Source organism: Solanum stenotomum, chromosome 2 (assembly GCF_019186545.1).
Source record: "Solanum stenotomum isolate F172 chromosome 2, ASM1918654v1, whole genome shotgun sequence".
In the NCBI taxonomy this organism is placed as follows: domain Eukaryota; kingdom Viridiplantae; phylum Streptophyta; class Magnoliopsida; order Solanales; family Solanaceae; genus Solanum; species Solanum stenotomum.
In genome coordinates this window covers 49,773,398-49,801,116 of record NC_064283.1, presented here as the reverse complement: position 1 = coordinate 49,801,116, position 27,719 = coordinate 49,773,398, and the positions used below count along the sequence as shown (strand labels likewise).

The window sequence follows — 27,719 nt, the reverse complement described above, 5'->3', positions numbered from 1 at the left end:
CAATTTTTATTTATGGATCTATCTATTGTCACAGTTACACACCAATTCATGCCCTATTCAAAAGTCATTGGAGAGCCCAAAATCAGCAATCTTGGCAGTTACGTCGAATATTGTCAGGTTTGATGTCGCAGTTAATAATTCCATTGTTGTGAATGCAACTGATCCCTAAAAGAACATTCTTTGTGTGTTTTTCAACTTCAAACGCTGGCAGTGAATTAAAGTTCCGAAGATGATTGGCAAGGCTTCCTCCGGATGCATACTCCAACAATAATTTGCAAAGGTCAATTTCATCTTCGAAGGAGAGATTACCTCCAAAACAGCTAATAACGCAAGGAGAGTGTTTGAACATACCGAGAAATTCCTCCTCCTCTTTCAACGATTGAGAAGCACTATAGTCCCAAAAAGCAAAGGTGACATAAATTTGGACATTGATTCATCATTACTACATTCGTACTTCAAATCGATCGCATAAAATTGGACATATAAATTTAAAGAAAACCTAGATAAATCGATCAGCTAGCAAGACCTATATGTTTAAATGAATGTAGATTTGGTTTAGACACAGAAAAAAATTTCATTTAGAGGGGACTGTATGAACTTTTGTAACAAGTGATAAAGCTTATAATAACAGTTTCTTTGTCAAAATTAGCAATTGAACACTAAAGTTGGACAAATAGAATTTACATAAACTATAAGAAACATCAAACAGAAGACAATGAAGCAGGCACAAAACTCCTGATAGTGTTTTAAAAACTGAAACTAGCTAGTTAGTTTTGTCCAATTCTTCAGAGCAGCATATCTTGTAAATGCGCATTAGACTACCAAGATTGTTGGTCCAACAATAATGTACTCTTACTTGCCCTAATTGCATCCGATATATCCTTCAAAGGCTCATGATCTGACAAGGCTTGTAAGGTCTGCAACAAAGCTGGATTCTTCTTGTTTCACAAAGTGTCTCAGATTCTTCTTGTGGTGTCTGGTTTAACTCAAACAATGTATCACCCATATCTAACATTTCAGGCACGTTATTTTCTGGCATAACAAATTCTTGAACTTTGGAAAGAGGCAACACAGTTTGCCCCCAACAGACCATTCTCTTCACCAGCAGCCTCTTGAGTGATCTGCACCGGATGTTGACTAGATTCTACTATTGCTCGTTCAGAAATATCAAAAGGATGGATCAGCAGTTCATTGTTCAGATTCATCAATGCATCGACACCTATATATTCAGCCAAAGTATCATATATTTCAGGCATAGTTATATTTGACTTCACATTTGCAAAGTCAGAAATCATAAGTTGTTGAATATGAGAAAAAGTATTTAGCTCCAACTGACCATTCTCTTCTCCGGGGGCCTCTTGAATTTGCACCTGATTGTTCCTGATAGCAGAGTTCCCACAACCAGATAGTAGTCCAACAAAGCTTGCAATACGGTCCTCATTAACACCAAAAGGACAATCTTGCTGCAGGTGTGCTGGTTCCTTAGGCAGATTATTTTCTGGCATTGTGTTCTCAAATTCCAAAACACCACTCCCTACACCAGCAGCCTCTTGAATTTGCACCTCAACATCATCAACTTCCATCGCTGGATTTTCAACGACATTGATAGGATGATTGATCATTCCATAGTCCTCATTCCACATACGCGTTATTTCAGGATCATCGTTTTCTAATAGCTCGTTGATTTTATCTTCACCTGACGAAGCCTCTTGAATTTGCACTATTGGTTCAACAATATTGATAGGAGTGACCGCCTTATATTCCTGATCCATCCGCGGCACAATAGAATTTACCCCTGAAATCACCTCTGTATCCACCTTTTGTTCATCAGAAAAATCCATAACAGTTGTACTCACATTACTACTTCGAGAACAATTAGCAGAATTTTTTTCGGCCTTCGTTTTTATAGCACAAATACAATAATCTCTAAAATTAGAGTTTTTGAACTTTCTAAGAATAGCTTCACAAAAAGCATATTCCTTCATGAGCCACTTGCCATCATCAGGACAACATATCTTAGTATCATAATAGAGACTCTTCTTGCGTCCCATATTCAAAGGCTTGCTCTGTTTACTCCGAACCCATTTCCCCTTATCTTGTTGTTTCCAAGTCCCTAGATTTTTACCCACAACTCTGCAAAATCTATCGTTAGTTTTATTTTTCTTATGCCTCAGCGAAATAAAGTATCGAAAAATATTAGTATCCCCATCGTCTTCTCCTCCGCAATGATGCCCATAGCCATAAGTTACCCATGGTTCTTGTTTGTAAACATCACACTCCATCATTGGAGCCAAAAATTCTTCTTTGGAAAGAGTTGACTTTTTAAGCTCTTTGCCTATGAGCTTTTCCCATATTTGAACCACTTCTCTTTGAGAAAGTATGTTTTTAGGAGGCCTAAGGTAAAGTGTTTTATTGAGTGTCCTTGGATCATCTATGGCCTTGATGGTATATGTTGCGATATCATCTTCGTCAACATAAATTGCTGAAAAATTAAACAAAAACATGTAGTTACTAATACACATTATCAGATTTTTAATATTACACATATACTTTGGCCTGAAAACTAGAAAATTGTAAGAGAGAATTGAGTTTTAAGTTATATATATACAATTGGTACATATAAGAAATATTTACATCATCAGATTACATTTTTGTAGCAGGTAGCTTATCTTATTTTCAATAATACCCGTCCGACATTTTAAGAAGAGTTACATGTAGATTGAGGTGGATCCATGATATATTTAGTGAGTTCAACTTTTAAGATTCTTAGTAATATTATATATGTAAGTAAAAGTTATGGGTTCCAATGAACTTGTGGCCAAAAGGCTACATCAACGGTCCAACCTTGTTGTGGATATTCTTCAGATGACCTGATAATGTAAGAAATCATTTACATTATAATGATATATATAACTTAAATTCGAGAGAATTACCTTTCTGGTTTCCATCTCCAAGCAAGACAACAGAGTTTGTTGAAGGAAGGATATGACCGATTTGACAAAGGCCACCAAGAAAGTAACCAGCAAAGCAATTAGCAGAGACATAAGTGAAAGGAATGCCAGCTTCTTCAATTGCTTTCCTCACCACCATTTTATCATCAAATGTAACTATACCTGGCTCCATTGCATTTTCCATTCTTGCTGGATCCGTTCCAAACTCAGATGGAAAAAATCTCTGTACATTTTATAAGTTTATGTGATATTGCATACCAAAAATTCTTCGATTTAATAGAACAACCAGAGTGATCAACTTAATTATCCAAAACGTCACTCAACTAGTAACTAAAAACTATGTAAAAAACTCACTTTGCTTCGTTTTGTAATAGAATGGTCACTTCTCCCAACTTTAGGAAAATCAAAAGTTATCCAAATAATTGATTCAAGCAAGTAAAAGGGCAGCCCGGTGCACTAAAGCTCTCGCTATGCGAAGGGTCCAGGGAAGGGCCCGACCAGTGGCAGAGCCAGAATTTTCATCAAGGAGTTCGAAAAAAGGCCAATCTAATGGAAGACTTACAATCATAAGACATTTTATCTGTAAATGTATTTTAAAATTGTTTTACTCTTTTTAGATAGGAGATTCAACTGCCCGGCCACAAGGACCTATTGTATTTGTACGCAGTCTTACCTTGCATTTTTGTCGGAGGTTGTTTCCGAGTCATAATATAAAAACCAAAATTGCATAAAAAGTGTAAGACTACGTTGTTGGAATTTGGTAGAATCTTTTTACTTTTTTCTTTTTAGTCTAAAAATATTCTATAGTATTTTATTTCCTTTTAAGTCTAGGGCTTACATTAATTGCAAAATATTTAGTTTAGTATCTAGAAGTAAAATAATGAGTATATTTTATTCTCCTTAATTACTTATAAATAGTGATGTACTCTACTATTTGAATCAATGCAAGAATCAATACAAAGAGTTATCATTCATTCTCTCTTTAATTTTTCTTTCTAGTTTCTTCCATTCCATAACCATTTTTTTTAACTAAAAACATAATATTATTATATGAAAAACTAATATAAAAGAAAATACTAAAATTGTTGAGAGAATAAATCTCCCCATAAACTAAAATCTCTAAATGATTACATTGTGGATTCTATTGTGTTCTGCTATGAGAATAGGGATCTTCAATTTATAGATCTCCAAACTTTTCCTCTAAGGAAAGAATAAATCAAATATGGAAGAAAATTAAATTTCCTTTTAGAAAAAGTTCAAGCATTTATGGTAATACTTTTGACTTTTCTTTAAAGGAAAAATTAAACTTCACATAAGGAAAGAAAATCAGGGCAAAACCCTAACATATGTACCTTGATATTTCCAGCTTCTTTGATGGTACTCCACAAGCTTGAGTTGAAGCAAGATATGATGGCTACGAATATGGACACCGGTGATGGCACATATTGTTAGAATATGCACAACGGAAGCTATATTAAGGATCACAAATCTTACATATAGACTAAACAATATAACATAACCGAGTTTAGAAGAATACTAACCTGTTGAATCTTTCACAAAAGTCGTCCAGATGCCAAGGATCCAGAGCTACGATCTTCTCCTATTCCCTGATTGACTATTACTACCAAGATACTTGTGTGGGCAAGTATTATTTGTTTTTCAAAAGGATAATCTCTTTCAAGCCATATCCAGCCTATTTATCTAGTTTTCCAACTCAAGAATGAATAGGAAAAACGTCCAAATAAATCTCAAGCTTAATTAGCAATCAAGAGGATCATGAGAATAAATTGATATAAAAACGTTTTCATCCATTAAAGGCCAAACGTTTTTGTAATAAGAACAAAAACGTTTTCATCCATTAAAGGCCAAACGTTTTTGTAATAAGAACAAAAACGTTTTCATCCATTTAAGGCCAAACGTTTTTGTCACTAACTCAATCTTTAATTCTCAAATAATTCATCCTTTAAAGAAGATCAACAATAAAATTAATTTGTCCTTCTTTTCAAACTTGGTCAATTAATCAGGCATAGTAGGGACCGTAGATATATTTAATAGAGGCTTCCAACTACGATAATAATTCTCAAATGAACGAATTAACCATATCGCAATAAATTACAAAGTATTCCACTAAAATTCTGTAATTGCACTCCTCGATTTAATTTCGAAATCTACCACTACATCTTATTTAACCCCCCGTGTTAGAATTACCGACACCAATCAATTAAATCAAAATTATCTGAAAATTTAATTCATTGACTAAATTAATCCTTTATTATATTTACTTAACTTATTTCACGTGACGGATCTAAAATCCACCTGCAGGGTTTTCACGTGAAAACTTATAAGTAACCATAAAGGGGTGTCTTCAACTCGGGTCCGAGACACGGTTCTATCAACTAATTATTATTTCACTAATGTAATTTGTCATTATCTAATCTATTAGGAATTTATTGACTCATCAAAAAGTCTCACCTTTTAATAGATTAAAACAATAAAATAAATTACATAGATCATAATAATTATATCAAGATTGAGAGTATAAGTACATGTAGTGGACTAGAGAATTTATTTATAAATATTCAGAACATAAACAAATGTCTCTAATTGGTCCGTTCAATACATACAAAATGTACTAGCACAAGAAGTTGAATTTAACCATTCTCATAATTAAGATCAAATTATATTTAATCTTGTGCTACGATCATCAAGATGTTCGTCCTACTTCATCTTTGATCGTGAACATAAATTTATAACTTATATGCACCAACAATTTTAATCTTCCGTGTATGAGTTAAAATACTCCATACACAAAATTGTCTACTATATAAGCAATGGACACACATATATACATAATGATCTATTTAAACAAAAATTTATTATATTAAATAAATAACATAAAAAATCTTTACAAGGGATTAAATAAAAAAATACTATAACACAATTACATGGTTAATAGTATATCCCAACACATATTACAACGTCCACGAGTTTAAGTGCATCCACGAGGCTTCGATGATCGTTGAAAGAAGCAGTTACAAGGTGAGCTCCCTGCATCTTAAAAAAAAATAAGCATTTCAACTTTTTCAATATCAACTCCTATTTCTGGACGTTTTAAAATGTATGTGTCATGTCCATTTGCCAAACTAGATTTCACCTATCTCTTTCCAAGGTATCATGTTCCTCCCACTATCAACACATTGCTTTTTTGCATCTCTCAATATATTTCTTCTTTTTCTCCTGGGATCAATGGATATATAGTTAGTTAATATATGATGGATACTCCATATGTTGTCTATTTATAGAATCAATCATGTTTCTTGGAAATTAGGCGAGTTTCTTATTTATTTACTGTATGATAATAAAATCTAAAAAATATATTTATGTAATCAAGCAAAATATTATGGGGTGAGAATGGGTTGGGGGTTCGGGGAGGGATGGTCTAGGTTGGGACATTGGATGAGACTCAAAAGTGGTTACTTGAACACCCTTTTTCGAAAAATTATATTGTATATATAGAAAATAATATTGTGTATACAAATGAAAACATCTTTTTAGAGATATATATTAAATTTTTAAATACCTGTAGCAAAATTCCTATATGCCATGGGTGGGATCAAGAGACAATGAGCCTGGAATGTCACTTATGGAACTCGTATTTTCTATTTTCATTAGGGAAGTCGTTTCCTCATTTTAAGGAAATCTGTTTTCTTAGAGAAAATATTTTCGAAAACATTTTGGACCAATCAAACAGAGAAAAATTAGAAACCATTTTTGAGAAAATATTTTCTTCCGTATCAAACACACCCTTAATTTGTTTTTCTTTTCTTTTCTGTTGTCGGTTTTTTCTTGAAGTATAGGTTTTCTTTTGTTATTCCCCAAAACCAATAGTACTTGACGTGTAAAATATTGTTTAAATTGGTGACAAAACAGAGATATGGAAAAGCACAACAAATGAGTCATATTAACAAGGAAACCATAGATTTCTAACCTAGCAATTCAATCATAATAACAAACTCAACTTTTCAACACAGATATAACAACTTGTCTTTCTTAATAAAGAATGTTGATCAACTATACAACTTTTTTTTTATTAAACTAATAAGGGGCTGCACATGTGATCATCTTCGTCACTCATTGCCTACATACCCCAAAAGAAATCCTAAAGAGGGATCAAGCCCATACATACTTCTCTATATATATACAAATCAATTTTTATTATGTATCTATCTATTGTCAGTGCCCAGTACCCTTCCACAAGTTTCATTCGCTATTTCCTTCAAATCTGGGAATTGCCTCACAAATTTATGATTGCCGATCTTGAATGTTATCTTCTGGATTTGTTTGTGTACAAGGGGTTTCAGATCCAGCAATTGCCACGACAATTTATGATGGCCGATCTTGAATGCTATCTTCTGGATTGGTTTGTGTAGAAGGGACATTGAATCAATTTTCTTCTTCCTTGTCTTTGTTGTGTCGGCTACTTTGGATGAACTCTGCATAAAAGTGTGGTTCAACAGCACGTCTGCAGTCCAACACGTGTTGAGATTCCTCACAAGACATTTTTCCAGAAAATTTTGAGCATCATTTGACAACTTCGAGTTCTAAAACTTTGGTTCCTCCAACTCCATTTTGTCCAACACATCATCACCATCTGCGTCTTCCCACAGCAGTGTCCCTGTAATCAGCTCATTAGACAGTGCAGCCAAGAGCCCAAATATCAACTTGTGGTCTATACTCAGTGTTAATCACAGATTCAGGTGTCATATACCTTTATGTGGTTCATGCCCTGTTGCAAGGTCACAGAGAGCCCGAAATCAACAATCTTGGCAGTTTTGTCCCCCCCTACAAGGAGAATATTTCCAGGTTTGATATCACAGTGAATGATTCCTTTATTGTGTATACAATTGAGCCCTAAAAGAACATTCTTCGTGTGTTTCTTAACTTCAAACACCGACAGTGCATTGCAGTTTTGAAGACGATCAGCAAGGCTTCCTCCTGAAGCATACTCGAGCAATAAGTTGTAATGATTGACGTTATCTTCAAAAGAGACATTAGCTCATGAACAATGTAAGGTGAATGTTTGAACATTCGGAGGATTTTGACTTCTTCATTCAACTATTCAGAATCACTGTAGTTGCAAGATTTGACAGCGATGAGAGATGGAAGAGTAACACCATGAAATAGTGCGTTAGAGGTAGAAGCTAACAAGACAATACCGAATCCACCTTGACCAAGAGTTGTGCCTCTCTTCCACAATAATTCCACCATTGGAAATTAAGAATTGAATGTGCAGTATGTTTGTAGTATATTATAACAATACATTAGAGAGTAATTTATAGATGATATATGTTATCATATTCCCTTTCCTATACCAAAATGAAAATCCTCAATAAAAAACGATTACATCTATATTTCCCTTACCAAATTTAACCAAATTTCTATTTTAATTTGGTTTAAAGGTTTGTTTCCTATTTTTTCCTTCTACTCTATTCTTCTCCCGTGTTTTCTTATTCCTTTAGGGATTAATTTAATTCAATTTCGTTTTTATTTTCCTATATAAAATTTTAATTTATTTTTTATTAAAACAAATCTGTGTATAGGTATGTTAGATCCGTCTAGTGAAGTTCATGTTTTTTTAGTTCACGGGTATTTTTTATTCTTCTCACACGTGAATTATTTTTCACTTCTTTGATTCAAGGAATAATTTGAAATTTGAATTTTGAATATCTCTCCTAAAAATATATTTGCTTATCATTATTCTTATTTCATCTTAGTGTGAAAATATAAGACACAAAGAGAAAGAATTGTAAATGGAAAAAAAAATTAAGACTATTTTTTGAGATTATATTGTAAATCAAATTTGATACTACCGCTCACAACTCTCTAATTGTAGTTGTCATGCCCCGAGTCTGCACCCTGGACGGGACTGGTACTCGAGAACCATTGATGGCCCCAAGTGAACCCTTGGCCTGGCTTACTACTCAGCGGAATACTTTAACTCAACAAAGATAAATTCATGTAATAAACTGGAATGTTATAAAGGAAACATTCAACTGGCCAATAAGGCAATTTCAAGTCTCAACATAATAGAATGAAAATGGAAAGACTACTGAACTATAACTAGTTATCTATGAAGCCTCTAAAACTATGAGGGATGTTGGGACAAGACCCCAATCACCCTAACGACTGAAAATACCAAAGCAATGTAAAAAAGGGATCCTCTGGAAAGCAAAGAGGCTCACCAAATGACTCTGAATGCTCAACGAGGTGCTGGATGTTGATCCTGGTTACCTGTATCTGCATCGTAAAATGATGAAGGCAAAATGACATCAGTACATTGAATATACGAGCATGCGAGGGGAATACTAAATAAGACATAAGCCTGAAATGGAACTGAAGAAACTTACCTTGTCTCAACTCAATTCAACTCATTTCAATATAAATCAATAATAAGGATGCAAAATAAAGAAAAACTTAAAAACATGTAAAAACAACTTAGTGTATTAAAAAACACACAATAACTCAGTTTGTATAAGAAAATACAAATAACTCTGTGTATATAAGAACACAAAATATCTTTGTGGGAGTTTCACTAACCAAAAACCGTCTCTATGAGCTTAAGTGATGGTACAATGTTTTGCCTCACACTGCCAGGGCCGTCCTATACCTTGCCAGGGGTATAGAACCTAAATCATTAAATAGATCCACTAGTCTATGCTAAAAGCATTAAGGAATCATCTAAAAAGTATGACCCTTTTCTACCCATGTTGGCGACACGGTTTATGGAGACTTTGAATTTTTTGAACTCAAATTTGTCCCCAAATTGGTGCTCAATACTACTCTCAAATATTATGTTTAAAACATAACTCTTTCTGTGGTTTGAGATTATTACTCAAAAACTAGCTCAAAAGCTCTCTTGGAAATTGGTGTTTCCTCTCTTGGAAATCAGTGTTTCCTCTCTTGTTTAAATGTGAAAACATTTTAACTCTTGGGAATACTTAGTTCCCATATAATCTTTTGAAGTATTGAACATCACTTTTACTCTTACTCAACTCAATGCTCAAGTCTTTAAAACAAGTTTTAAAACGTTTGCAAAAGACTTTTGAAAAAAAACACTCTAAGAACTCTCTAGACTTGGCTCTTAATTCTACCTTAAATTTGAATTATGAATTCAAGATTATGATTTGTGATAGGAAAGATATCATGATGATTAAGAGTGTTTTTAGATAGTTAAACACGAGAAACGATCAAGAAATCACTGTCTGGAAGCAAGTCCGCGACACGGAGATGTATTTTATTATTTGGTCGCGAAATACATTTTGAGACAGAGAAGTCCGTGACGCGGAGAAAATTTATGTGAAAGGGGGGGGGGCCGGTCCATGACGCGGACTGGGTTGCCAGTTTCACCCGACATTTTTCTTCTTCGTTTTATAACCCCAATTCGCTTAAATTTGATTCTTTTTCTCAATTTCTCTTTAGATTCAGTTACCCAGTACATGTACACAAGAATCTACTCCTAAAGGACTCTAAAATCGACATGATTCCATCAAGAACTCAACAATCCCATCAAATCTCAAGAACGAAAGCCAATTTCAAGAACACAATTCAAGATCATCAAACTTTCAACTTTCTATAACAAATTTCGTTGTACTAAACATGATTGGCGCGTGGGTGAACAAACCCAATGCTATGAAAGTCTCACATACCTCTTGGGATCGAATCCTTGGCAAATTCCGCAACCAAAATCACAAGAACTTGATGAATCTTGACCTTTTCTCCTCCTTTCTCCTCTTGAGTTCTTTCTCTAAAAACCCTTGCGTGAAATTTGAGTGCGTAAACTGAACCAATTCAGTTTAGACCCCAAATAAATTACTAAAAATGGATTTAATTAATTGGGTAATGAAAAGACCAAAATACCCTTCTAAAATCTGGTTGACTTTCCTTATCCAGACAGCCCGACTTCAAACAGATATATCTTCCTCATACGAACTCGAAAATTAGCAAACTCGGTGGCATTGGAAAGATAATTGAAAGACCTTTCATTTGATATCTTGTAGCCCACCAAACCCATCTTGTACAGGAGTTATGGTCGTTTGAAGTGGATCCAAAACTCATACTTAACATACTTGCCAAATTTCAGATTTTTTTACTCTTTCCAAAAATGGTTCTTTCTAATTCTAGCTCTTTCAACTAGCGGGGTGTTACAATATCTCCCCCTAGGGAAAATTCACCCTCGAATGAGATTACTCTTAGTAGGCTAAGGGTGTAACACCTAACATCCAACTCAAACACCCAACAAGCAAAATCTAAACACAACAAGTCAGCTTAAAGTAAATGCAAAGAAAAGGATTAGTACCTTAATTTGGAATTTCTCCGGACTCGAAGAGATGTGGGTACCTCTTATTCATGTCCTCCTCAGCTTCCCAAGTATCTTCCTCAACAAACTGATTTCTCCACAGAACTTTGACTGATGTTACTTCCTTGGTTCTCAACTTACGAACTTGACGATATAGAATATGAACAGGAATCTCCTCATAAGATAAGCTATCCTTGATACCGATATTTTCAGTAGGAATAATAAGTTAAGTATCGCCTATACACTTCTTCAACATGGAAATATGAAATACCGGATGGACCGGTACCAACTCTTGGGATAGCTCTAACTCATAAGCTACGTTGCAAATCTTCTTGGATATCCTGTAAGGGCTAATATACCAGAGACTAAGCTTCCCCTTCTTACCAAATCTTATAACTCCCTTCATGGGTGAAACCTTTAAATACACCCAATCATCTACATCAAACTCTAGTCTCTTCTTTTAACATCTGTATATGATTTTGACGACTGTGCGCTATTTTCAATATCTCTTGAATAACCTTCACTTTTTCCATAGCTTGGTGCACTAATTCTGGTCCTATCAATCCAGCTTCACCAACTTCAAACCATCCAATAGGAGATCTACATCGCCTCCCATAAAGAGCCTCATAAGGAGCCATTTGGATGCTAGAGTGGTAACTATTGTTATAAGCAAACTCAATGAGAGGTAGGTGATCATCCCAATTACCCTTGAAATCAATCACACAAGACCTCAACATATATTCTAAAGTTTGAATAGTGCGCTATGCTGGACCATCAATCTGAGGATGAAAAGTAGTACTCAAGTTCACCTTTAAACCCAAACCTTTCTGGAATGACTTCCAGAATTGTGTAGTAAATTGTGCACCTCTATCTGATATAATCGACACTGGAAATCCATGAAGTCTAACTACCTCTTGAAGATATAACTTAGCATAATCCTCTGCTGAATGGGTAGTCTTTAACGACAAAAAGTGGGTTGATTTAGTCATTCAATCTACAATCACCCAAATTGAATCATGTTATCTGCGGGACCGTGGTAAGCCTGTGATGAAATCCATATTAATCATCTCCCACTTCCATTCTGTAAGATCTATATTCTGAGCCATACCACCGGGCCTCTAGTGCTCTATTTTAACTTGTTGGCAATTTGGACACTTAGCAACAAACTCTGCAATGATGCCCTTCTTCATACTACTCCATCCAATAAACCTCTCTCAAATCACAATACATGTTTGTGGAACTCGGATGGATAGAATATTTGGAGCTATGAGTTTACTCCATGATCCTCTCTTGAAGTTCATCCACCCTTGGCACACACAACCTACCTTAATACCTCAATACACCATCTCCCCCTTGTTCAAAAGCCATCACTTTTTGCTTATGAACATTTGCCTTCAATTCAAGCAAAATAGTATCTTGGTTTTGCTTTTCTTTAACTTCGGACACGAATGATGATTCAGTCCCATTCATCACTACCACCCCTCCTTCACTGGAATCCATTAAACGATCTCCTAATCGTGCAAGTCTATGCACATCTTTTGCCAACTCTTTCTTGTATTCCTCAAAATGGGCAGTACTACCCATAGACAACTTGCTCAAGGCATTAACAATAATATTAGCCTTACCTGGGTGATAGAGAATACTTATATCATATGATCGGTGAACACATCTACATAAACACCATAAAGGTAATGGCGCCATATTTTCAAAGCAAATACTACAACAACTAACTCTAGATCATGGATTGAGTAATTCTTCTCATGAACCCTAAGCTGTCCGGAAGAATAAGCTATAACTTTACCATTCTACATCAATACACAACCCAATCCAACTCTGGACGCATCACAATATATCACAAAACCTTGTGCACCACCTGGTAAGGTCAATATTGGGGCAGTAGTCAACCTTTTTTTCAATTCCTGAAATTTTTTCTCACAAGCTTTTGACCATTAAAACTTAATTGTTTTCTGAGTCAACTTAGTCAAAGGAGATGAAATAGATGAGAACCCCTCGACTAGCCTTCTATAATATCCGGCCCCAACCCCAAGAAACTCCTAATATCAGTTGGAGATGTGGGTTTAGGCCAATTTTGCAATGCCTCTATTTTTTGAGTATCAACCAAAATTTCATCACCGGAAATAATGTGACCTAAGAATGCCACAGACTCAAGCCAAAACTCACACTTAGAGAATTTGGCATATAACTCTTTATCCTTTAGAGTTTGGAGAACTACTCTGAGATGACTAGCATGATCTTTCTCTTCTTTGAATAAATTAGGATGTCATCAATGAATACGATAACAAAAATATATAAATAAGGCTTGAATACTCTGTTCATAAGGTCCATGAATGTTGCAGGAGCATTGGTCAAACCAATGAACATAACTACGAACTCATGTGACCATAGCGGGTCCTGAAAGTTGTCTTAGGAATATCACTTTCTCGTACTCTCAACTGATGATAGCTAGATCTAAGGTCTATATTAGAAAAACAAGTGACACCGTGAAGTTGATCGAAAATATCATCAATTCAGAAGAGAATACTTATTCTTGATAGTAACCTTGTTCAACTGATGGTAATCTATGCACATTCTAAGAGAACCATCTTTCTTCCTCACGAATAAGACCGGAGCTCCCCAAGGTGAGACACTTGGTGGAATAAATATTTGTTCTAGGAGATCTTTCAACTCCTCTTTTAACTCTTTCAACTTTGTTGGTGCCATTTTATATGGCGGAATGGAGATAGGACAAGTATCGGGAATAATATCAATACTGAAGTCTAGTTCTCTCTCAGGAGGGACTCCGGGAAGATCATTTGGAAAGACCTCTGGAAACTCATTAACAACTGAAACTGACTGAATAAGTGATGTTTCGACACTAAAGTCATTAACTCAGACTAAGTGATAGACACAACCCTTGGAAACTAACTTTCTCACCTTAAGGTATGAAATAAAACGACCCTTAGGCACTACTCAACTACTCCTCCACTCAAAAACTGGCTTATTAGGAAACTGAAACTTGACTACTCGAGTTCTACAATCGATTGAGGCATAACAGGCATGAAGCCAGTCCATACCTAGAATGACATCAAAATCTACCATATCAAACTCAACTAAGTTAGCCATGGTGCTCTTGACAGAAATGCTCAAGAAGTTGCTCAGGAAGAACATCAAAATTCATTGCAACATATGGAGTCACAAAAGATAGACTTGCTCCTAGATCTAGAAAAGCGTAAACATCAAAAGGAAAGACTTTAATCATACCAGTGACAACATCTGGAGAGTTTTCTTCCTCTTGGCGACTAGTGATAGCATAAAGACGGTTTCCTCCTCCGCATGCCCCTGAAGTAGCTCCTCTAGATGCAGCTCTTTCTGGTGGAGCAACTGAAGAAGATTGGGCTATATTACCCCATTAACATTTCCTTGTCTGCTCTTAGGACGCTCTTTCATAAGGTGACCGTTCTGACCACACTTAAAGAAACCAATGCAGCCATCACGACACACCCCTGAGTGGGTCCTACCACACCTAGCGCATGCAGGAATCCCATTACCTTCTTGTGCAACACTACCTTGAGACTGTGCAGGTCTAGCTCTGAAATGTTGTGATTTCTGACTATTGTACTCACCTTTGTTCCTTGGTGCAGGTGCACTAGCAGATGATGGAGCAGGTCCCTTTTTCTTTTGTTGGAAAGATGACCAGTTGGCATTACTCTTCTGTTGCCCGGACTCATTCCATGTCTTAGCTTTCTTGTTTCTAAACTCCTCTCTATCCCTCAGCTTATTCTCCTCAACCTGTTGCACCTGGATCACCAGCCTTGCTAAGTTCATATCCCATATCAGCATAGTTGTCTTGCCTTCCTTGCTTAACAGACGAGACAACCCAGCAACGAATAAACTCATCCTGCTCCTCATGTCAGCAACCATCTCCAGAGCATAGCGGGAAAGTTGGGTGAACTTCAGACTGTACTCATGAACACTCATAGATTTCTGCTTAAGAGTAAGGAATTCTCGTACCTTTGCTTCTCTCAGTTCACAGGGAAAGAAACGCCCTAAGAAGGCCTCCTCAAACATAGCCCAGCTCTCAAGTGGTGCACTCTCAGCCCTGTTCTTTTTTCCATTGATCAAACTAAATTCTAGCGACACCCTTCAATTGGTATGCAGCTAGTTTCACTCTCTCAGCATCAGTAACATGCATAATTTCAAAAACCTTCTTAAGCTCTTCAACAATGTTTTTCGTATCATCATGATGCTTGAACCAGTGAGGCTTGGAGGATTCATCTTTAAGAACTCGCGGATCCTTGAAGTATCAGCCACTTCCTAACGATTCTCTCTTGGTTGCCCAACTTGGTTGGTCACAACTTGGCTCAACATTCGGATAGCCTCATGGAACTCAGCATTGGTGACCTATCCTTGGGGTTGCAGTTCAGGTAAATTAGTTACCCATTGTTCCTCAACATTCCTCCTAGCCGGACGACCTATGATAACTCTTCGTGGAGGCATGATCTGAAAGACACGCGCAAGCACGTGTTAGGTAGAGACTTTTATAGAGATACACTCTATCACACGAGATGAGTATGAAATAAGTGATATAGTTCCTAAATGTTGCACCGTCCTAATTATAGATGTGGAGCGCTTCACATAGATAACCATGACTCTACAGACACAATTTCATAGACTCCCTAGGACTCTAGAATTTACACCATTGCTTCAACAATATTGATAGAAGTGACCGCCTTATATTCTTGATCCATATGCAGTACAACATAATTTACCCCTGAAATCACCTTTGTATCCACCTTTTGTTCATCAAAAAAATCCATAACAGTTGTACTGACATAACTACTTCGAGAACAATTAGCAGAATTTTTTTCGGCCATCATTTTTATAGCACAAATACAATAATCTCTAATATTAAAGTTTTTGAACTTTCTAAGAATAGCTTCACAAAAAACATATTCCTTCATGAGCCACTTGCCATCATCAGGACAACACATCTTAGTATCATAATAGAGACTCTTCTTGCATCCCATATTCAAGGGCTTGCTCTGTTTACTCCTAACCCATTTCCTCTTATCTTGTTGTTTCCAAGTCCCTAGATTTTTACCCACAACCAGGCTTCATGTTGAACCTTCAGGGCTGCCAATTTTTGTTTTTTTATTTTCAAAATCAGACACCCTTCTATTCAAAATACTTTGAGTTCTCAGAATATCAACTTCTCCCTTTTTTAAACATCATCTTTTCCACTTAACCCTTTTGCTTGGTGGACCTGGTCCCTCTTCACACTTAAAAACATCTTCATCAAAAAATTCTCCAGTAAGAACAAAGGATTTAACCATTTGAAGTGTTTTTGAGAGAGGAGAAAAAAGGGTTTTAGAAATTTCAGATTTTGGAAAGGGATTTGAAAAGAAATATGGAGTATAAAGGAAGTGAAAGGGTGTATTATGTGAAAGAAAGTGTCATTTTGGTATTCAAAAGATGGGACAACGGTCAGATACCGGAATGATAGACATGTGGAAATTGTAGCGGTTCTCATGCATAATTCAAAATGCAATGTTAAGAGTGCTAACCTTCAAGAACGGACCGGGTCCTTCTCTGTAGTGTGAATTTGATTGCCTTGATCTGTCCTGACCTCCCTTTACCTTCAGGGTTGTTCCATGTGTGTATACCTACAAAAGGTATGAGACTGAACTTGCTAAAACATATATAACTGAAAAACAAGGATACCTGCTCCCTTTGCATAGTTATGAGAGGGTTCATTGCTTCAGGAAGGATCCATTAAATCAAGTTTCAGCATTCCCAACTTCAGTTTGATTATCTCGGTCAGGTCTTGTAAGAGCTTCAAGCTGCTACTTGATCCACAAGAGTTGGGCACATCAAGCTACACTTGCTACATTCTCTGACTCAGTTGTTGAAAGAGCAACTGATTCTTGCCTTTTAGTTCCCCATGAGTGAGAGATCAGCCTATAGCATAAGCCGCTCCTAAGGTACTCTTTCCATCAACTTGATACCCAGCATAATCAGCATCACCATGTACTCTAAATAAAAAAGTCTCCCAATGGACGGAATAGAACCGGCTCCTCTGTCTTCTTCAAATGTCTCAAGATTTTCTTAGCAGCCTTTAAATTTGATTCTTTTGTGCAAGAATGAAATCTCTGAACCAGGTTCATCAGCATCCAACTTCAAGTTAGTGCCCCTAGAAGTATGAATTGTCTAGTCATCCATAATATGAAACCTTTTCAACAACTTCTATGAGCTGGTACCAGGTCCCTGTCTTTGCAAAACTTCATGATGACATTGCGCTTTTTTAACATTGTCCTGACTTCAAGTACTTTAAGCCTTTTGAGCAGCTTCTTGATGAGCTTTTTTAGACAAACAAGGGTACCTTTAGAAGTTTGCTTGATTGACAGCACCAAGAAGAAATTTAATTCTTCCATTATGCTCACTTCAAAACTTACTATTCATGAGTGCAACAAACTCTTCACACAACACCTCAAAGGTTTCTTCAACGATGACATCATCAATATGTACTTGAATAATCAACAACTCCCTACCTTGTGATTTTAAAAAGAGGATTTTGTCAATTTTACCTCTTTTGAAACCATTGTTGAGAGGAACTTGGACAACCTGTCAGCTGGTCAGGAAACCGAGTGTCATATTTTGCTTCTTTCAAACTGATCTTGATCAACTTCTTCATTCTCAACTCCAAAATTCACATTATCAGTTTGAACTGCATCATCTTTGTTCAGCAACATCTACCGGACCGGGTCCCTCATTAGCTTCTTCATCTGCATCATCTTCCTTGTGATTGATGGATTCATGAAGAGGATATGCTTTAGCAAGCTCATTGGTTAGACCATCTCTCTGAATATGAAGCAGCTCGTCCATCTCAGAATCTTCTTTATTTTGCAACTTCTCAATTCTTCCACACTCGTCAAAAATCACATGAGCACCTTTTTCAATGCACACATTTTTATACACCAGATGAACCTTGCTATATGAAGAATAGCCCACAAAAATACTCTTTCATCATAATTGGGATCAAACTTCCTAATTTCATCCTTTTGGTCACAAAACGTGTAGTATTCACCACCTCAACCCAAAGGTTCTTTGAAAGATTAAACCCCTGCTTATTCTACCTGGAGGATGGTTTGATCTGCTTCTTTTAAACACAAGCATCACAAACTTTGTCATCTGCAAATTTCATTTGGGCAGACCGTGGATCAGGTCCCTTGACACAAGTTTTCTTAGAGGGAAAAGGCTCAAGTGACCAAGTCTCATGTATCATAGATCAGTATTCTTACCTTGAGCATCAAGGGAAGTGGGAATGTTACAAAATGCAGTGTTTAGATCAACAGTACATGTTCTTGCATATTCTTCTTGTCAGCATCATCATCCGAGAGATAAAGCTGTGACCACACATTTATCTAATAGGAACTTGACTTCATTTACTTTATCACAAATGTGTGAAACTTTAGAAGACTGCACTTCAACCTATTGACATAGTACACAGCTTCAAAAGAATGTTCCATAGAATTTCAAATACCGCCTACACAAAAACTGTACTATTTCTTGCAATTGCCAAAAGAGACACCTCCACATTAAAGTGCCTTGAGAGAGAGGAAGTTTTCAGTTTTCCCAGTCACGTGCTTTGAGCATCCGCTATTCATGAACAACCACTAGCTGTTACTACTTCCTCTCACTTGCATAGCAAATCACTTGTTAGCCTTGGGAACTCATTTGAGACAGAGTTCCCAGTAAGCAGATAACAAAGTGATAAGAAAATATTTTGTCCAGTGAGACAGACTGGTTTTCTTCAACTTAGGACCATAAGCAGGAACGGGTCCCTTCTTCAGTCTATTCCTCTATTTGGAATAGTTTGACGGACTTCCTTCATATCTTTTCAAACAGATACTCTCTCTTAAGATATACATCTCGGCCACAATGCACACACAGCAGATTATCAACATTGGAAACAGATTTGCTGTGAGGATTGTATGCGGAATCTATCTTTTCACAGCCTAGCCCTCTTCTACTGTTGTTTGCCTTGACCAATTAGATTTATAAGTATCTTAGAGGAATTGGTCCATTTGAGGGATTTTTCAAGTTCCTCTTTTACATGGACCAGGTCCCTCTCCAACTCAAGATTTCTTTCTAAAGACAATTCCATTTTCATTTCAGCAGTGTGCAACTTATTTTAAAGCTCCAGCTGCAAGCTACTTGCCTCGTTCTTTCCTTTAAAAAATGTATTAGTTACCCCTTTTATCTTTTCCTTGAGTTCAAGATTTTCGGCTTCTAGAACAACCATTTGATTTTCAATATCAGATATTTGGGAAACTAAAGCAATTTTTCCATCTTGAGAGATGTCTAGACTATTATTCACGAGATCATTCTCAGTTGTTAGATCACTTATCAAATCAAGTAGTACAACAACTAGATTTATCAATATATATATATATATATTGACATACACATGCATATATACAAAAGTTATTGAATTTCCTTTGTTTTATATATATTGAATTTCTGGCTCTGTCACTGATTAGTAGGATTTGTTCTATCTCCAAATAGATACACAATTTGAGGGACCTCATTAAGGTTGTATAGATTCATGTAACTTGTGATCATTCATTCTCATGTGTTTTTATTTTGAGGGTTCATTCTCAATTGTTATTTGTGGTAGAAAAAGTATTGAAGTTTTGCTTAAAGTATGATAGGGTTCCTTTTCATTAGCATCATCCGCATCTGACTTTGCCATAATAGCATCATTAGAGTGCTCAGAATCATCTGAATCACTTGAGGAATTTTCCTATGTAGCCATATCCTTCTTCACTACCTGGAAAAAGGCTTCTCTTTTTCTTGGCTTGTCACGGACTTGGTCCCCCTCTTTGTCTTTACTTTATCCAGACTTAACATATTCTTCGTGGTCAACTTTGTGCATAGAGCAGTCTCTAATGGAGTGACCTGGTTGATCATACTTGTAACCCACATTACTAGAGCTTGTAGCACAGTTGTGATTTTCTTTCTTCATGTAACTTTCACGTTCTATCAAGATTTTTTGAAATCCTTGAGTGAGATAGCCCATATTCTCATTTATTTCCGGGGTTTCATTTTGTGACACTTTGGAAGCAAGTGATTCATTGGCAACAGTCAGATCTGTCCTGTTGTCTTCACCCTTAAGAAAGAGACCCTCCCTTTTTCCAAGCCTCTCATGAATTTGAAGATTCTCAAATAGTGCATACAACGTCACTACTCGAGGTTCCCTTGTCTCATTGCCAACCACAAAGTCATTTGTCCAAGATCTGGGAAGAATTTCCAGTATCTTAGAGACTTGCTTACACACAGGGACTAGCTCGTTAAGAAACATAAGCTCATATATAATGGTGGAGAATCTGGTACGCATTTCATGAATGAATTCACCTTCTTTTATGGTGAAACTTTCAAACTGAGTAGTAAAGAGATCTAGCATAGATTTCCTTATTTCCTCAATGCCCTCATAGGTTGTTTTCAACAGATCCCAAATTTTCTTGGCCGATTCACAAGATGAGATCAGATCGTATTCATTCACTCCAATGCCACAAATCAGTAGCTTCTTGGCTTTGTGATTTTTCTGGACTAATCTTCTGGCCTTGCAGGGGACTGACTTCTTTGCAGGTTCAATGGTGTTGTTATTCCTCGCATGAACCTCTCTCTTGGTGTTAACCAGATAGAGAGCCAAAGCTCTAATACCAATTATTGGAATATATGCATCCACAGTGTTCACAAGACCAGTACCTGACAGAATAAAAGTGCAGAAAATAAATAGTACAACATAAAAATAGGCACAAAAGTTTTACGTGGAAACCTCCTTGCTCAAGGGAGTAAAACTACGACCTGTCACACAGGATTTTCAAACTGTTTTTACTAATATTCTCAAGCAAAAGTAAAACATACTTTACAGCCACACGCTGAGATTAACCTCCTAATCTCAACACTAAGTAATACAACCTATTACTTAACGAGCCAAAACAATGCATCCATTGCCCACTATACTAACCCTCACTAATTAATATAGACTTTAACCGTAAGACACAAAGTTAACTCTAACAATGTTCTTACAAAGACTCAAACGAAGATTTGAAATGTTTCTAACAAGAGTGAAATGAATCCTACAAGTTTAGCTCAATACAAACATTCAAGAACAACAGAAGGTATGAAAATCACTTCTTAAGTTGATCAGATCCTTGATATATGTGTTCTTGTGCTTGAGTTCTTCCTTGAATATAGCTTTGTATTTTTAAGCTTGTGAGTTTTTGTTTGCAAAATCTTAATTTTGTGTTTTGGAGAAGAGACTATATAAAATAAACACAAACTCCTTCAGACGACCCTATTGGCTGAAAGCCTGTTGTTTAGAAAAGTTGTGCACCTACAACATTAGAGATGGCAGTTTTTCTGACAGTTGTCTTATCACATTTTCATATACGCAATCTTGCAAGGACCAGGTCCCTTGCAATGTTCTTTGTGAGTTCTTGAAAGGCTTGTTGGCTCTCTTCATCTTTTGAATGAATGAATTTAATATGTTATTTGTCATGTTGAAAATATCAACCATAAAGAGTTATTAACCGTTGGACAAGCAACCTCGTCCATTCTGAATGGTTCAGTACGTTGGTGCCTTACCAACCAATGACAGGATAGCTTTACAGTTGTACCCCATTATACATCTAATGGAGAGAACTCTGCCAGGGAATGGGTCCCTGCATTTGTGAGCCACTGAAACAGACAATCTCGTCCGCTCTTCCTATTGGTGCAGTATTGTAACGCCCCATACGAAACTAGTAAGACCTAACTAAGGCTTGACTAAATCTAGTAGGTTGAACTAGAGCCTCACATGTTAGTTTTATAGTTGGAAACTTGTTTAAATGATGAAAAATGGCTATTGAAGCTAGTTTGGTGATTTTAGAGATCAAACGTCAAGAAACGACCATGACGTCCGGAAACTAGTAGACTAAGAAAGGGCTAAGTTTGAGGGTTAGAGCCAAGGAAGAGGACTAGGGCAGTCCACTCTNNTTAAATGATGAAAAATGGCTATTGAAGCTAGTTTGGTGATTTTAGAGATCAAACGTCAAGAAACGACCATGACGTCCGGAAACTAGTAGACTAAGAAAGGGCTAAGTTTGAGGGTTAGAGCCAAGGAAGAGGACTAGGGCAGTCCACTCTTCCATGGACATTGCCTCAACTTCCATGACCACCACCACAGCTCAGGTGAGGACCACGGCTCGTGGTGTGGCTCGTGGTAGGCTAGGCAGTGGCTAAACAAAGGCTGCCCAAAAACAACCCCTCCACACGAGCCACTTCACGGCTCGTGGTGATGACCACGGCTTGTGGAAAGGCTCGTGGTGGTGCCTTAGATTTTTAGGGCTTAAGGGGAAGGTTTCCTAGATACTGTATCATGACCATGAGAGACACCATGGCTTGTGGTAGGCATCACGGCTCGTGGACCCTTACGTGAAGGGCTCTCCATTAGACATCGTATAGGGTCAACTTCAAATGGTCATATCTCTTAGTTCAAAACGAATTATGTATGCCATAACCTATAGAATTAAAGGTCTCTGAGTCCTCTTTCCAACGCCACCAAGTTTTCCCAATTCTGATCTCGGAGTAAAAAGTTATGCCCGAAATAGTGAAGCACTGTCAGGCTGAAAATCTTCACGACCCGTTTCACGGTCCGTGGTGATGATCACGGTCCGTGAAGGCTTCAGTGATGCCATTTCGGCAGTTTCCAGCAAGTAACTTATTGGGTCTTTTCCCAATTGTTTTAACTCAAGGATATCTCATTTTTCCCAAGCCTAGGACCCCTATTTAAGTCATTTTAACCCCAAAACTCACCCAATTAAATCAATTATTCCAACACCCAAATAAAAGCCCAACTCCTTTTCCCTCCCAAAAATCTTCTCTCTCAAAAACCTCCATTGAAGAACATAGAAGAAGATCAGCTAGGGCAAGGAGATGGAAGCTTTTCATCACGAAATTTGTGGGATTCTAAGGCTAAGGTATGGGAGTCCTTTATTCTTGGTTAGCTATCACCAAGAAGCCCTTTCAACTAAGTTTTCAATGATCCCCAATTTCTAGGTTTTCAATCAAATTTGTGGGTCTCTTTCTAAAATCGATTCCACTGATCTATAATGGTTATTTATGATTATATATGAATGTTTGTGGATGAATTCATGTAATACTTATGGTTTTTGAACAATTCCCCACAAGACCCATGGTTTCCCTTTTTCTTTCTCAATTCTAAACCCTAGCTTGTGTTGAATGATGATTAAAGGATGAGAATCTAGTATGTTATTATGAAATTCATTGTTGTATTGTGAGGTTATCCTATATGATGTATGAATATCAAGAAAATAGGGTTGAATCTTGAAGAAAGCCTTGATGGCTATGAATGAAGGTTTTCAATTGGTAAGTAGCCTTCTATTGAATTGTTGATCCACTTGTGGGGGAGATGTTACTTATTATATATCCTTTGAATGAATTGTTTGATCCACTTATGGTGGAGGTGCTTACTTGTTAGTATGAATTGTAGTGTTGAGACAAGGTCCCTCTTCCCTACAACCCTAGATATGACTAAGTATGATACATTATGAATATGAATGATATGTTATGAACATGGTATGGTCTATATGTTGAATTGTATGAGGTGCTATTGTGGAAGGACCCTACCCACATAATCCCCTATATGGATATATGATTCTATACATGCCATGAATGACCTACTTGAATGATGAATGTATCCTTGTCTATTGTATGAATGTTAGATGGGTGATTTACATGGTCTATGATCCTTAAATGAAATATATGTGAATTGTGCATGAGTTGGGAAACTATGTATATGTTATGACCCCCTTGACAAGGGAGGTGTCTATGATGTTAATGTTGTTGTTGTGCCATTGTGAGGACAATCATGCACGCACACACTCCACGCATAAATATGAATATGATATATCTATGGTGTCAATTGAAAGTCTAATTCTCATATGCACCTTTACATACTATTATGCATGAAATGTACATGACCATGAAGATATGACTCTGTATGCTAAGATGTGAGTATGAATATTATGTTATGATTATGGTAGTGTTGATATGTTGAATAAAAGGTAATTCTCATAAACACTATATGAATATGAAATGAATGAAGCTATTGCTAATGTAATGAATGTGAGTCTCTTGAAAGGTTTCCTCAATTGTACTCTAAACTAGTCTATGCTATGCATGGTATGATAATGTGAAAGGTCATTCTCACATGAAGAAGGTTCTTGATGAAAGGTTTTCTCATCTATGAACTCTTGAGCTTTTATGACTATATGAGGGGTATTCCCTAAAGGTATTCTATATGACCATAAATGGTAATGTAAAGACTAATGACTACTTTAAAAGGCGAATTACTTAGATTGTAATGATTCTATACATAATGTGTTGTTGTGGTGTTAATGACCTAGTTTCCTCATCCTTAACCCTCTACACTTGAATTAGCTATGAAGTATGTATGTATGTTATGGTATGATTGTTATATGATTGAAAGGTAGTTCTCATGATTATAATGTAATGTAAAGTGAAAGGTTTACTCACTTGCTAAGTGTTTCTACGGTGAAAGGATTATTACTCACTTATGAACACATATGAGCTATTATGGTAAGATGTCTACATAAGAGTCTAGTAAAGGCTAATGTGAACTTATGTGATGACTAAAGATGATTACAAAAGGGAATTAGATGCTTAGCACCGAAAGGGCATGTAAATGAGATGGGAGTCTCACGTTTAGTAAGTCCGGCTCCCTACATGGGTTTCCTCACGTTTAGCAAGTCTGGATTACCCACGGTATGTGTTGTCTCATGAGATGGAAACCCCCACGTTTAGTAAGTTAGGGTTTCTAGAAGCAATCTCCTTGACCCTTAACTATGTACCCACATAAGACTCTAGCTTAGTGGATCCACCTAGATAGCTATGTACGAATGGTTACACTTTAGGCAAGTGTTAACCCTCTCTTTTCAGTGTGGGAGTAGAACACTGGATTCCATGTAGCTCTCATGGTCTATGTCGGTTATTGCAATATTTCCCTAATGTAAAAAGTAAAAGTAAAAGTAAATGAAGGTGTGAACTCTTACTAGGGTTTTCTTAAGGGTTTCTACATGGTGTAAGGGACGGTATGGGACTTCTCTTGCACATTGCACTTGTGGGATCCTAAGGGATGGTTGTAGTAGTGTTTCTCTTATGATTATGATGATTATGACTTATGTATGTTGAAGCTAGGTTATGTATGATCATTATGAAGATGGTTTACCTATGGTATGGACTATTTGAATAAGACTAATGTATGATAAGTATGAGCATGGTGATTCAAAGGTAATACTTAGTGTAGGTAGGACTATGGACCCTACCTATGCATTGCACAAGTAGAACCTAGGGTTACTTATGTTGTTATTATATTATGATGTAATGATCTTAATGATTGAATATGCATGAGTAGTATGTCTTGTAATGAGTAATATTATATTAAGATTATGGTTAGAGATTATGCTTATGGTGATGTTATTATCCTTTGTGCTTTGATGAACTATATGTGTATTGCTTGTGACTTGTGATTCTCCAACTCTTTCAAGATGATGTTCAAAATGTGCATAAAGCATGGTTTCAACTAGATGTCATTTTTAAGCATGTTTTAATGGTTTTTATGCATGGCTTCCATACTTAGTACGAGTGTTGTACTAACCCATATTTCTTCTACATTTTTACAAAGTGTAGGGTTTGGTGATGTGATGTCTTATGCTTGGAAGTTAGGTTTATAAGGAGCTTGGGAATGAAGACTTGGGGAGTCCTCATAGTTTCGAGGATGAACCTACCTCGTACACTTATGTCATTATGTCTTTATGTTTTATGTCTTTAGACTTGTGTAAGGGTCGTGCCCCTAGTAATTATTATGTAAGGGCCGTGTCCCTAAGTTGTTATGAAAGAGTTGTTATTCTAAATGTTATAGATGGTTTGAGACGTAGTGTGATAAACTCTCTCTTATTTTGTATAGACTTCGATTGTAAAGAAAAGTTTTAAATTTTCCGCTATTTTCATATGCTTTAATGTTCATGATATGCTAAAGGCTTGTATAAGACCTCTTCGAGGTCGAATACGCCGTGTTACGACTAGGGGCTACTCTCAGGTCGTTACAAGTATACTACACTTTTCACCTACCACCTAACATGACAGCTTTACAGTTGTACCCCATTATGAATTTGGACGAGAGCACTCAGGGACCAGGTCCCTGCATTTGTGAGGTTCATCAAAACACCCAGAATATAACATGTTCTCAAATTCCGAAACACCACTCCCGTAACCAACAGCCTCTTGAATTTGCACCTCAACATCATCAACTTCCATCGCTGGATTTTCAATGACATTGATAGGATGATTGATCATTCCATAGTCATCATTCCAGATACACATTATTTCAGGATCATCGTTTTCTAATAGCTCTTTGATTATCTCTTCACCTGACAAAGCCTCTTGAATTTGCGCCATTGGTTCAACAATATTGATAGGAGTGACCTCCTTATATTCTTGATCCATCTATGGCACAACAGAATTTACCCCTGAAATCACCTTTGTATCCACCTTCTGTTCACCATAAAAATCCATAACAGTTGTACTCACATTACTACTTCGAGAACAATTAGCCGAATTTTTTTCGTCCTTCGTTTTATAGCAAAAATACAATAATCTCTAAAATTAGAGTTTTTGAACTTTCTAAGAATAGCTTCACAAAAAACATATTCCTTCATGAGCCACTTGCCATCATCAGGACAGCATATCTTGGTATCATAATAGAGACTCTTCTTGTGTCCCATATTCAAAGGCTTGCTCTATTTACTCCTAACCCATTTCCCCTTATCTTGATGTTTCCAAGTCCCTAGATTTTTACCCACAACTCTGCAAAATCTATCGTTAGTTTTCTTTTTCTTATGCCTCAGCGAAATAAAGTATCGAAAAATATTAGTATCCCGATCGTCTTGTCCTCCGCAATGACGCCCATAGCCATAAGTTACCCATGGTTCTTGTTTGTAAACATCACACTCCGTAATAAAACCATTGTCACACAAATCTTTTTCAGCGATAAACCTAAGAAGGAATGTGAATAACTCTGAATCTCTTGGATGAAATCGATACCCTTCTTCTTCAAACTCCATCACTCTTGAATGAATTAAACTAATTTTACTAATTTTATGAGTTGTGACTATTTAGAAACAAAAAGTATAAAGTTGAACACAATGGGGACGATTTAGGAATCCCATAGTTATAACTTGCTTCAATCCCCTTGCCTTGATGGGAAACCCAATTGGTAATAACTTGGGAAAACTATATTTAGTAACTTACCAGTTTTTTTCAACAAT

At 36.6% G+C, this 27,719-nt stretch overlaps 3 pseudogenes; all 3 read right to left on the bottom strand.

The window, feature by feature from the left end:
- Positions 1 to 785: 785 nt before the first annotated feature.
- LOC125857094 (uncharacterized) lies at positions 786 to 27,515 on the bottom strand (annotated as a pseudogene).
- Positions 2,199 to 6,162, bottom strand: LOC125854574 (bifunctional pinoresinol-lariciresinol reductase 2-like; annotated as a pseudogene).
- Positions 7,175 to 8,219, bottom strand: LOC125857102 (mitogen-activated protein kinase kinase kinase 20-like; annotated as a pseudogene).
- Positions 27,516 to 27,719: the final 204 nt, after the last annotated feature.